The following is a 10,242-nucleotide window of genomic DNA, read 5'->3' on the forward strand; positions in this document are numbered from 1 at the left end:
ACCCCATAATAAGCACTCAATATATATGTTTTTGAATGGTTGAATGAATAATTAAGTTTTACTTGAATAGGTTCGCCCATTTGTTGGAAAAGCAATAATTTAATAATCTAGTACTGGAAATGTATTTAAAGACTTTTTCTCCAACTAAGCACATTTTCTTATTGTGAAACAGACCATGAATCCAATCCCCCTGATACTTAAACTATTCCATGGAAGTAAATGAAGCTACATAAAATTAGTTAAGTCAAGCAGAGGAGTATTTAAGAAGTTTCAGTTTGAGCACATAAAACTAGTTTCATCCAGAAAGAATTATTGAATTTATCAAAGACGTCAAGCTTTTTTGTTTCCCCAGGAAGGCTAGCCACAGAAAGACTTTCATACCAGTGGATTAAATTAATTTCCAAGTGTACGTTTCAGTTTAGGGTAAAGGTAAATGTATCAAAACTGGCCCAAACTATAAATGTCAACTTGTGAGGCACTTGTCTGGCATGCACAAGCTTTTCTCATGAGGATGCTAAATCTTGAACTGACAATCTGATTTGTCCGTTTTGTCTTTGATGCTAATGCTGTAGCAGGATTGCATACTCATATTGTTATCTATAGGAAATCTGTCACAGAGGAGTTTGAGAGGTGACACAGAATTTATTATCTTTATCCAGGCTTTTAATAACACTAACAGACAATTCAGTGAGAGCTGGTGCAATTCCCACTGTACAGACAGAGTAAACGAGGCAGATCATATTGCTGGCTCTGTGCTTCAAGAATTAGATGAGCCAGAAAAATGCCTTTGGTGAAACAAGTTTCTTGCATTGACCTGTGAGAGGTATTACTGTGAAATTTCATCCTCTTAAAAAAGTGACTTTGCAATGAAGGAGTATCTGTAGAATAAAACCAATGAAGAGCTATAGGAAGCTGCACAGAGTTTGCCACATGACACCCCTATTGCTCTAGTGGGAGGCAGCCCAACAGCAAGGGAAGACAGGGAGTTGGGAGACCTGGGTTCCAGTTCTGGTTTACAGCAACTTTCTGACTAATCATTGGCAAGTCACTTTACTACTCTGGCTCACAGTTTTTATACCTATAAAATGAGGAAAATAAATTATGTATGGCTCCAAATGTGAAATTGCTGCTTGGCTGCATCAGAAAGACCAGGGACTTTTAAAAATGCAGATTCCTGGCTTCTTTCCAAGACTTAACAAATCAGAACCTTTGGGGGAAGAGTCAAAACTTGGGAATCTATATTTTTAATAGCTCCATAGATGATTCTTGCAAATTAATGAAATACAGCTGGAATACTTTCAGCCACAGATTGTAAGGTCTGGCTCCTTCATTCAACAACCCAATCACAATCCATATCTCCAGGGCAGCAATGGAGGCTGTGGAGGTATCTCTGGTTTTGATATAGTACAACTGTTCATCAGGATGTACTGCCTGGGATGGTTAATGTGTACAAAAAATAGGTAGAAAGAATAATAACTACTATTGATAGTATAACAGGTTGACTATAGTCTTAATCTTACATTGTAAATAACTAAAAGAGTATAATTGGAATGTTTGTAACACAAAGAATAAATGCTTGAGGGAATAGATATCCCATTTCCTATGATGTGACTATTTCACATTGCATGTCTGTATCAAAACGTCTCATGTACCCCACAATTATATGCACCTCATATGTACCCACAAAAATTAAAAATTTGAAAAAAATGGAAAAAGATGTACTGCCTGGATTTTCTAGGCAATGCATACTTTGAGGAATATAGAGCTAAACTATTACTAGTCCCTTCAGGTCCATAAATGTCATAAAATAGAAATGGGACATAGCTCTGCCAACAAAGGAGACCCATGGAAAGCTTTTGAGAAGACTGTCATTCACAACTTGCATCTTAGGAAGTTATCTCTTGCAGTAGGTTGGTGGACTACCTGCTGCTGCAACCTAGGCAATGGGTCATGAGCACCAGAACCAGGGTAGTGACCTACTGCATACCTAAACCAAGCCAAAGACTGTCAAGTTGACCCTATAGCCTTTTAGAATGAATGGTGGCACTTCAGAGGCACGTGTATGTGTATGTGTATTGTGTATTTTTCTATATGACTGTGTTTCTTACACATTTAAGGACATTTGTGCTCTTTCAATATACCTAGATGTGGTATATGTATGTACATGTGTTTAAGCAGTTTTGGTGGTGTTTTGGGATGTGGGATCCAGAACTGCTAGAAACTCCAGTGGGAATTTGGAATTAGAAAAGTGATAATTTTCAGACTTGTATTTCTTTCATTTAAACAACTGAATCATAATTAAGACATACTTTCAGCATACTGTGTATAATTAACTTTGTTTCCTGTGAAAACCTTTAAATTTTGAATCCAGATAATGTTTTTTAGTTAAGACCTTTTGGCACTACATTTTTAAAATCAAAATGATGATTTTTAGGGTTAAAACCTTTACATTTCAAAGTAGTAAGAGTTGTATATTGAAGCTAGAATTTTTTAAAGCCAATTCATGTTTGCGTATTTAGCTCATCTTGGCTTTTTTTTTTTTCTTGTTGTACCTCCTAACTGATAGTTTATCCTTATACAAAAGATAAAAATTTAAACCTTTTTATGCTAATATGCAATAACTAATTTATTATTGCATCTTAATGTCTGCTCTCAAAATCTTGTTTCTGGGATCTTAAGCGTTGTGGAAATCTCTGTAAGATGGCTTTGGTCTAAGCTACTTGGTTACCAAGATGCCAGTTCAAGAACTAATGACAATTGATATTCATGATTGTATTTGTTTCAGGCAATCCATGCTATGGTTCCTTGAACGTCTTCCAAATGGTAGCCTTCTCTAGGCAATATTGTCCATTCTGTTATGCTATCAACAAAAGACTCTGGCTTTTCTCTTTGGCGCCACAGAAATTTATTGAGATACCATCATAAGCTCATTGCTATACTCAGTGCTTTTAGACAGGGATCTATGAGCTGTGTGGAAACACAGAGCCCACAACAGGCTTCATTTGAAATCTCACAGTTGAAATATGTGATATATTAAAGTTCACCTTGCAGGTGTGGGCATTCAGATCACCAACGCTGTGACCTCGCTGTGTGAATGGGAGCTGCTACAGGAAGGAAGCTTACAAATGAACTGCATGGATCCCACATTTTGCTAAAATCAAATAGGACCTTTCTCTTCTTTGTTGAATGCCGTAATGCACAAGAAATAAGCCAGCAGAATGCTCACGTCCAAGGTACTCATTCTTTTCACCTAATTCAAAGAGAGCCAGTTTCATCACTTTTATTCTGCAAGAAAAATTTCACCATGAGACAACCAGTTTCCCAAAAGAGAGTGAAATCTTTTATATTTTAAGAGAGTAAAAAGTAAATTTTTCTATTTAATGAAGGGTTTCTATTCAAACAACTCTTGCTTCTCATCAGAAGTTGTCCTTATATGGGAGAAATTACCTGGACTTTAAATTACCTGGACTTTGGTGTCAAACAGATCTCAGTTCTAATCCTAAATCCAGAACGCAATAGCTTTTGCCTTTCTATATTAATTATGCACTGAGCTTCTGTTGTTTAATTCATGAAATAGAGATAATAATAAAACTTTATGAGACTGTTTTGAGGATTAGATGTTAATAAAAAAGCTACTGTACTCAGGCTGTATAAGCCTATGAGTACCACTTAAAGAAATTCCCAGATTGTCTCAGGAACATGAGAACGTTTATAGTAGAATAAGTATGGGCTGGGCACTGGAGACTTGGGTTTCAGGCTCTCTCTCTGTCCCACTGTCTTTCTGTCTCTGTGTCTCTGTCTTAGCCTCAGTTTCCTCATCCCTCAAAGGAACATTATCCCAGGCAGATGTCATGACAACTAGTTGAGATGATCTATGTAAAGTACCTGGAACATGGCCAACACTCTATGTAAATACTAGTTTTCTTCCCCCTTTCCCTGTATGCCTTTGCATATGGAGAGAAAGGGGGAGCAGGAGAAAATTAAACGTTGTATATTTCACACTTGCAAAATGATTTCTTAATTATGCTGCTGATGATATTGAACATCCATTGCTTACTTTGAACAGTGAAAATCACTTATACATATTATCTCCTGTAATTCTTACTCCAGCCCTTTTTGAGAGATGCTATTACTACCTCTCTTTTATAGATAGCGAGGTTCAGAAGTTCAGGTAACTCACCTGAGGTTGAACATGGGTCTCCCAGATTCCAAAGTCAACCGAAGTGTTCAAGCGTTTGCTTTTCTGCCTCCCTAACCAAGTTGCCTTGTCCTTTATTCATGAGTGCTTTGTTTGTTTTTTGTTTTGTTTTTGTTTGTTTGTCTTTTTATAATCTTTAAATCTTTAAATGTAGACCAGGAAGAGTACTGTCTTAAAAATACAGACAGCACTAACCTCAGTTGTCTTTAGACCTGTGCTAGTCCAGAAGGTATCTTTTTATTCAGCCTGAGTATTTGATTGTTGCTTTTCTAAGTACATAATCGAGAGACACTGAGGAAAAAAAGACAGCACTGCACTTTCTCATTTGCTTTGCAACAAAGGTATATGGTTTGAAGAAGCCTTGCGCTTAAATGATTAGACAGCTTGTGTGACTAATAAGAATATTGTCCCTAAAGGAAAGTAGAACATCTTACGAATACAAGAGCATTCAATTAGAGTTTTAAATTAGAGTGTAATTATGTGTTTTTTTACTCTTTTTTTTTTGAGAAAGAAAGAGAGAGCTTTTAATCTTTTAGGTGGCCTACTTTTGGTGAAAAAACAATTTTAGGAAGTGTTTAAATTTAAAAAGCTACCCTGTGTCTTGTTTAATTTTGGACCTAGTCCAGTCCCTGAAGGACTAGAAGCAGATAAGTTTGCTTATACCTGGCTTTTTAAGTTCCTTCATTTTATAATTCAAAACAGGGATGAGCTGTTGATATGGATTACTGCACTCAGTATAATGAAATTGTCAATATGCTTTGAGATGCACGGCATGTAATCAGACATGTAGAGAAATAGCCCATTCAACCTCTGAAACAAAAGATTTGCCTTTGAGACCATGACTGTACAAAGCAACCATGCTCTTTATTTAGGAAATAAAAGGTAATAGGGGTAGTTTTCTCAACATGAAACCAAACGTACTCTTTGACCCAAAACACTCTCCTTTATAGTTTCCATGGACATTTTCCAGGTGGATAAATCAAAGGTTATTGTTTGATTATGGTAGGCCAGGCTCTTGTCTTGTCTGATCAATACTATTATACTTCCTAAGACTTTAGAGAGAAGAACAACATGGACGATAAAGACCAATGTGGTTTTTTGTAAATCTAATCTTTTGAAAGGTCTGCCTTCATCTACCACCTGAGCTGGCGTGAAACAACTTCTGGGGTTCAAATCTTCTAAACAATGATGCAAGTCTTAGCAAATTTCAAGAACAATTTAAAGAGGGAATAAACACCTTTTTGTTTAACTTGGATCAATTATCTCCTTTTGGTAAGTCTCTTTTCCCATCCTGTGTATTTCTTGTCTGCTCTATCGTTTGAAAGTTTTCTGATAAGAACATTAGTAGAAACTATCAACTGGACCCTGCAATGTTCTGGGTATGGTTGTAAATGCTTTACACTTACATTTTATCTAATGCTTTAAGCGTTGGGAAGGTGGGTTTTGTTTCTCCATTCTATGAATGATTGAAGAGATAAAGTGACTTGTAGTTTCCATAACTATATATGGGAGAAGTCAGATTTACCCACCTTTACTCTTGATCATGCAGATGTACTCATTAAGGATTGCTCTTAATCATACAGGTGGACTCATTAAGGATTATGAGGTGGGGTCTAGCTCATTCTGCCCTTGTTCTTTGTAGTCAGACCCATCACCAATTACTGGCTGTGCTTTTCTAAAGCCAGTCATGCCAACACAAATTTGGTTAGGATAAGTTTCCTAGAATCCTGGAAATTCAGAGTTTCAAAAAATGCTGGAGGGCACAGGATCCAATTCCTCATATATACTTGTGAGAAACTGAAGACCAGGAAGGCAAACAAGTAAATAAAGCAACAACAAAAACCTTGTCACGATTCACTCAGATGGTAGGTGGCAGGACTGAAATTAATACTCCTTTCTGCTGTGTTCAAATCACTCTGCCTCCATATTACTGGTGATATATTTGCATCTTTACTTGTTTCTAAGAATACGTTGCAGAATTTTGCATCATTTTTCAAGTTATTTTTTTAAATACATAGGAATTTTAAAAACCCTTGTTGAGAAAATAACTATAGATGAAAACACAAATAACTGGAATGCTATTTTGAGACATCTCAAACCAGAGTAGGAGGCTGAAAGTAACAAAGTAAACAAGCCACTGAATACAGGAGCTGGAAATAGTGTTAAAAAATCATACTGTTCAAAGTTTCTGAAAAATGCTCAGGTAGAGGATGACTAGGAGGTACATGATGGGTTTTTGGTGATATCAACAAAATTCTAGTATCTATTTGATGATATTAGTTTATCGGTGCACATGTGTTTGTGTGTGTATATATATCTCTGTATGTGTCTATGCATATTTATGTGTATACATTTTTTCAGCTCCCAGCTTCGTGCCAGGTACTCTCCATTGTGCCTGGCAAATATGAATCCCTGCCATCATGAAAAAAGATTCGCCACGAGGATTTTCCCTACAATCTAAGGACTATTTGAAGTGTGAAGTCTTTCAGCTCACACAACACTGGCTATTTTCACCTTTGCCTTCAACTATAAAGGCTGGGCTCTCTCTGCAGGAGTGGGTAAGTACAGCCTATGGCGGAGAAGAGAGAAAAAGTCTTTGAGTGCAGTGCAGGCTCTATCACAATCGATGGGCCTCATTAGCCATTCTCAGCCTCATAGATAATGCAGTCGTGGATGGCATCGTTTGGTCTAGTGAAGAATTGCCCAGGAGATTGTGTTGACATCTGAGATTTATTTTAATCCTTTTTTGCAGATTTTCTAACGAGCATTGTAACAAAGTATGCCAAAGAATCATTACGTATCTTATAAAATCTTAATAATACAAAAATTAGAAACGTTTTTCATGCATATGTTCAATTTGTTCAAAGTACTGATTTTGCTTTGCTGATTAGCATATACTGCCCTGTGAGGGGACCCTGCCTTTAAGAAGTCATGCTACCTGGATTGCTGTGTATATTTTTAAATGAGTAGTATGCATGTTATGTTTACAGGCTGCTACTGTCAGATCTTATAGTTTGAACTAAATGATGCAGAATGGACACATACCTATGTACATGGGTTCTTTTTTTTTCACTTATTCACTAAATCGTTATTGATGGTCTAGCTTAAGCATAAAAAATAAAGTGAAAAAATAAGGCTTCAGAAGTAAAGAGATATTTCCAATGTGGAGCAGAAGATGTATTTTGGGGATCTGTCTGGAAAAGTAAGTAACTCCTACAAGGGCGTGCAGTCGGAGGAGTGGCCGTAGCAAGAATGCAGGACCCAGGGTTGGATGCAAGCCTTCTTTCCCTGAGTCCACACTGAATAGCTGCGTGATCCCGAGCACAGTATTCCATCATTTTGACCCTCTTTCCTCAACTGGAAAATGAGATTAATCTCCCCTACTTTATAGTGCTATTGTGAAGATGAAAGGGACTATTGTATGCAAAATTACCTAGCACCGAGGAGATAGCCCGTAAAGTTTTTCACTTTTTCCCTTTCTGTTATTTAGTGGTGAGATCTCAAGCAATTCAGTATCCTCAAAATGCAGTGTATGGCACATAGGTCATTGCAATACATCTCCTTCATGAAACTCTTCCTGGCCCTGACTTGGCGTCTCATGCAATGTCCTTCCTTTTTCCTCCCCTCTCCCAAACCAGAAATCAGGTTTTTTGTTTATTCTTTCCCCAGATTTCTGCTTTCTTCATCCTCCAGACTTCCTTTTCTCTTGAGCATCTATTTGCTTCCCTTCTCTTTGTACAGCATTTTCTTACTCTTTTTTTTTTTTTTTTTTTTAGTTATACTTTAAGTTCTGGGATACATGTGCAGAACGTGCAGGTTTGTTACACAGGCATACACATGTGATGGTGGTTTGCTGCACCCATCAACCCGTCATTTACATTAGGTATTTCTCCTAATGCTATCCGTCCTCTAGCCCCCCACCCCATGACAGGCCCTGGTGTGTGATGTTCCCCTCCCTGTGTCCATGTGTTCTCATTGTTCAACTTCCAATTATGAGTGAGAACATGCGGTGTTTGGTTTTCTGTTCCTGTATTAGTTTGCTGAGAATGATGGTTTCCAGATTCATCCATGTCCCTGCAAAGGATATGAACTCATCCTTTTTTATGGCTGTGTAGTATTCCATGGTGTATATGTGCCACATTTTCTTTATCCAGTCTATCACTGATGGGCATTTGGGTTGGTTCCAAGTCTTTGCTATTGTGAACAGTGCTGAAATAAACATACATGTGCATGTGTCTCTATAGTAGACTGATTTATAATCCTTTGGGTATATACCCAGTAATGGGATTGTTGGGTCAGATGGTATTTCTGGTTCTAGATCCTTGAGGAATCGCCACACTGTCTTCCACAATGGTTGAACTAATTTACACTCCCACTAACAGTGTAAAAGCATTTCTTTGGGTTCCATTCTTCTCAAAACCTGTATGTATATCTGCATGTACCCATGTATATTTATATGCATACATTTTTATAGTTCCTGTTGTATGCTGCTACCATGTGACACTACTTCCAGGTTCCTTATTTTCCTGGCATCAAAATAGTATTACTGAAATGGTTTTAATTTGGAGGCTTTCCTGATAATAAATAGGTATAACAAAAACATGAATCATTAAAAAATCAAAATATTCTAAAATCTCCCACAATTCTTACTTATGGTTGTGTCAAGACTTTGTTACAGTACTAGCAGATCTTATTTTTACTGTATTTTTACTCCCATCCCTCCCTGTCCAGTCCAAGAGGAGATAATCAGGCTTTTGACTGAAGAGTTTCCATTTTAAAGCTTGCCTGTAAGTCCTGTCCACCATCCATCATGATCACCCCGGCCCAATCCTCACTCTCCTTCAGACAAGGATGTTGTTTCCTAAAGTTAAAGTCACTAAAGAGATATGTTAAGGGGAAGAGAAAGAGGCAAATACCGTGAGCATTGGGAGAGGTGATAGGAAAACATCAGGGGAAATTGTCAAGGACTAGGAAGAAGATGGTGGCCTGAATTTCTCTGAGTAAGGAAAATTGGTGCAGAAATCTAGGGAGGTAGGACAGACCTGATTCCTAGGGAACCTGGGAACCCAGGAAATGAACTCAGCGATTGTAGACTGTAGACACCAGGGCCCCAAGTTGGCAGGGTCAACTGTACCTAATTGTAGCAAAGCAGCTCTGGAATCAATTTAATACATTATGAGTTACCATCATTCCCAGGACTTCCATACAACTCTGGAGTGGAAGGAAGGAGCTCCAATAATAATAATGTAATGAAACTTCCTACCAGTCTAGTTGCATGAGAGCTTAGTGTCATATTAAATCTGATGTAAGAACCTGCGTGTGTGCGTGATATTATGTAATTTGCTAGAATGTGCTAAATACAATGGAGAAAATAAATCAAGAAATGCTGATAGGAAATGTTATAGTTGGAAGAGGTTGGAATTGAATGTTGTGGACAGGCAAGATCTTACTAAAAAGAAAACACTTGAACAAAGTTTTGAAAAGGGTGAAGGAAAGAACAATGAAGAGATTCCAAGAAAAGAGTATTACAGATAGAAGGAAGAGCAAGGTCTGTGAGGCCTAGAGGTGGGAGCATGCCTGCTCTAGTGAGAGGCACTGAGAAGTTGTTGTAAAACTGCACTGTATGCAGCCATAAAAAAAGATGAGTTTGTGTCCTTTGTAGGGACATGGATGCAGCTGGAAACCATCATTCTCAGCAAATTATCGCAAGAACAGAAAACCATACACCGCATGTTCTCACCCATAGGTGGGAACTGAACAATGAGATCACTTGGACTCGGGAAGGGGAACATCACACACCGGGGCCTATCATGGGGAGTGGGGAGGGGGGAGGGATTGCCTTGGGAGTTATACCTGATGTAAATGATGAGTTGATGGGTGCTGACGAGTTGATGGGTGCAGCATGCCAACATGGCACAAGTATACATATGTAACAAACCTGCACGTTATGCACATGTACCCTAGAACTTAAAGTATAATAAATTAAAAAAAAAAAAAAAACTGCACTGTCCCTGGCGACATAGAGCTATCGGGCACTTGCAATG

At 37.9% G+C, this 10,242-nt stretch overlaps 1 long non-coding RNA gene across 1 annotated transcript; it reads left to right on the forward strand.

Annotated features, from left to right (window-relative positions):
* The first annotated feature begins 2,530 nt into the window (after positions 1-2,530).
* LOC102130355 (uncharacterized) lies at positions 2,531-6,756 on the forward strand. Its single transcript, XR_282902.5, has 3 exons — positions 2,531-3,233; positions 5,320-5,470; positions 6,560-6,756. It is a non-coding gene; the product is annotated as an uncharacterized lncRNA (long non-coding RNA).
* Positions 6,757-10,242: the final 3,486 nt, after the last annotated feature.

The sequence above is a fragment of the Macaca fascicularis genome, chromosome 12 (genome assembly GCF_037993035.2).
Source record: "Macaca fascicularis isolate 582-1 chromosome 12, T2T-MFA8v1.1".
NCBI classification, from domain to species: domain Eukaryota; kingdom Metazoa; phylum Chordata; class Mammalia; order Primates; family Cercopithecidae; genus Macaca; species Macaca fascicularis.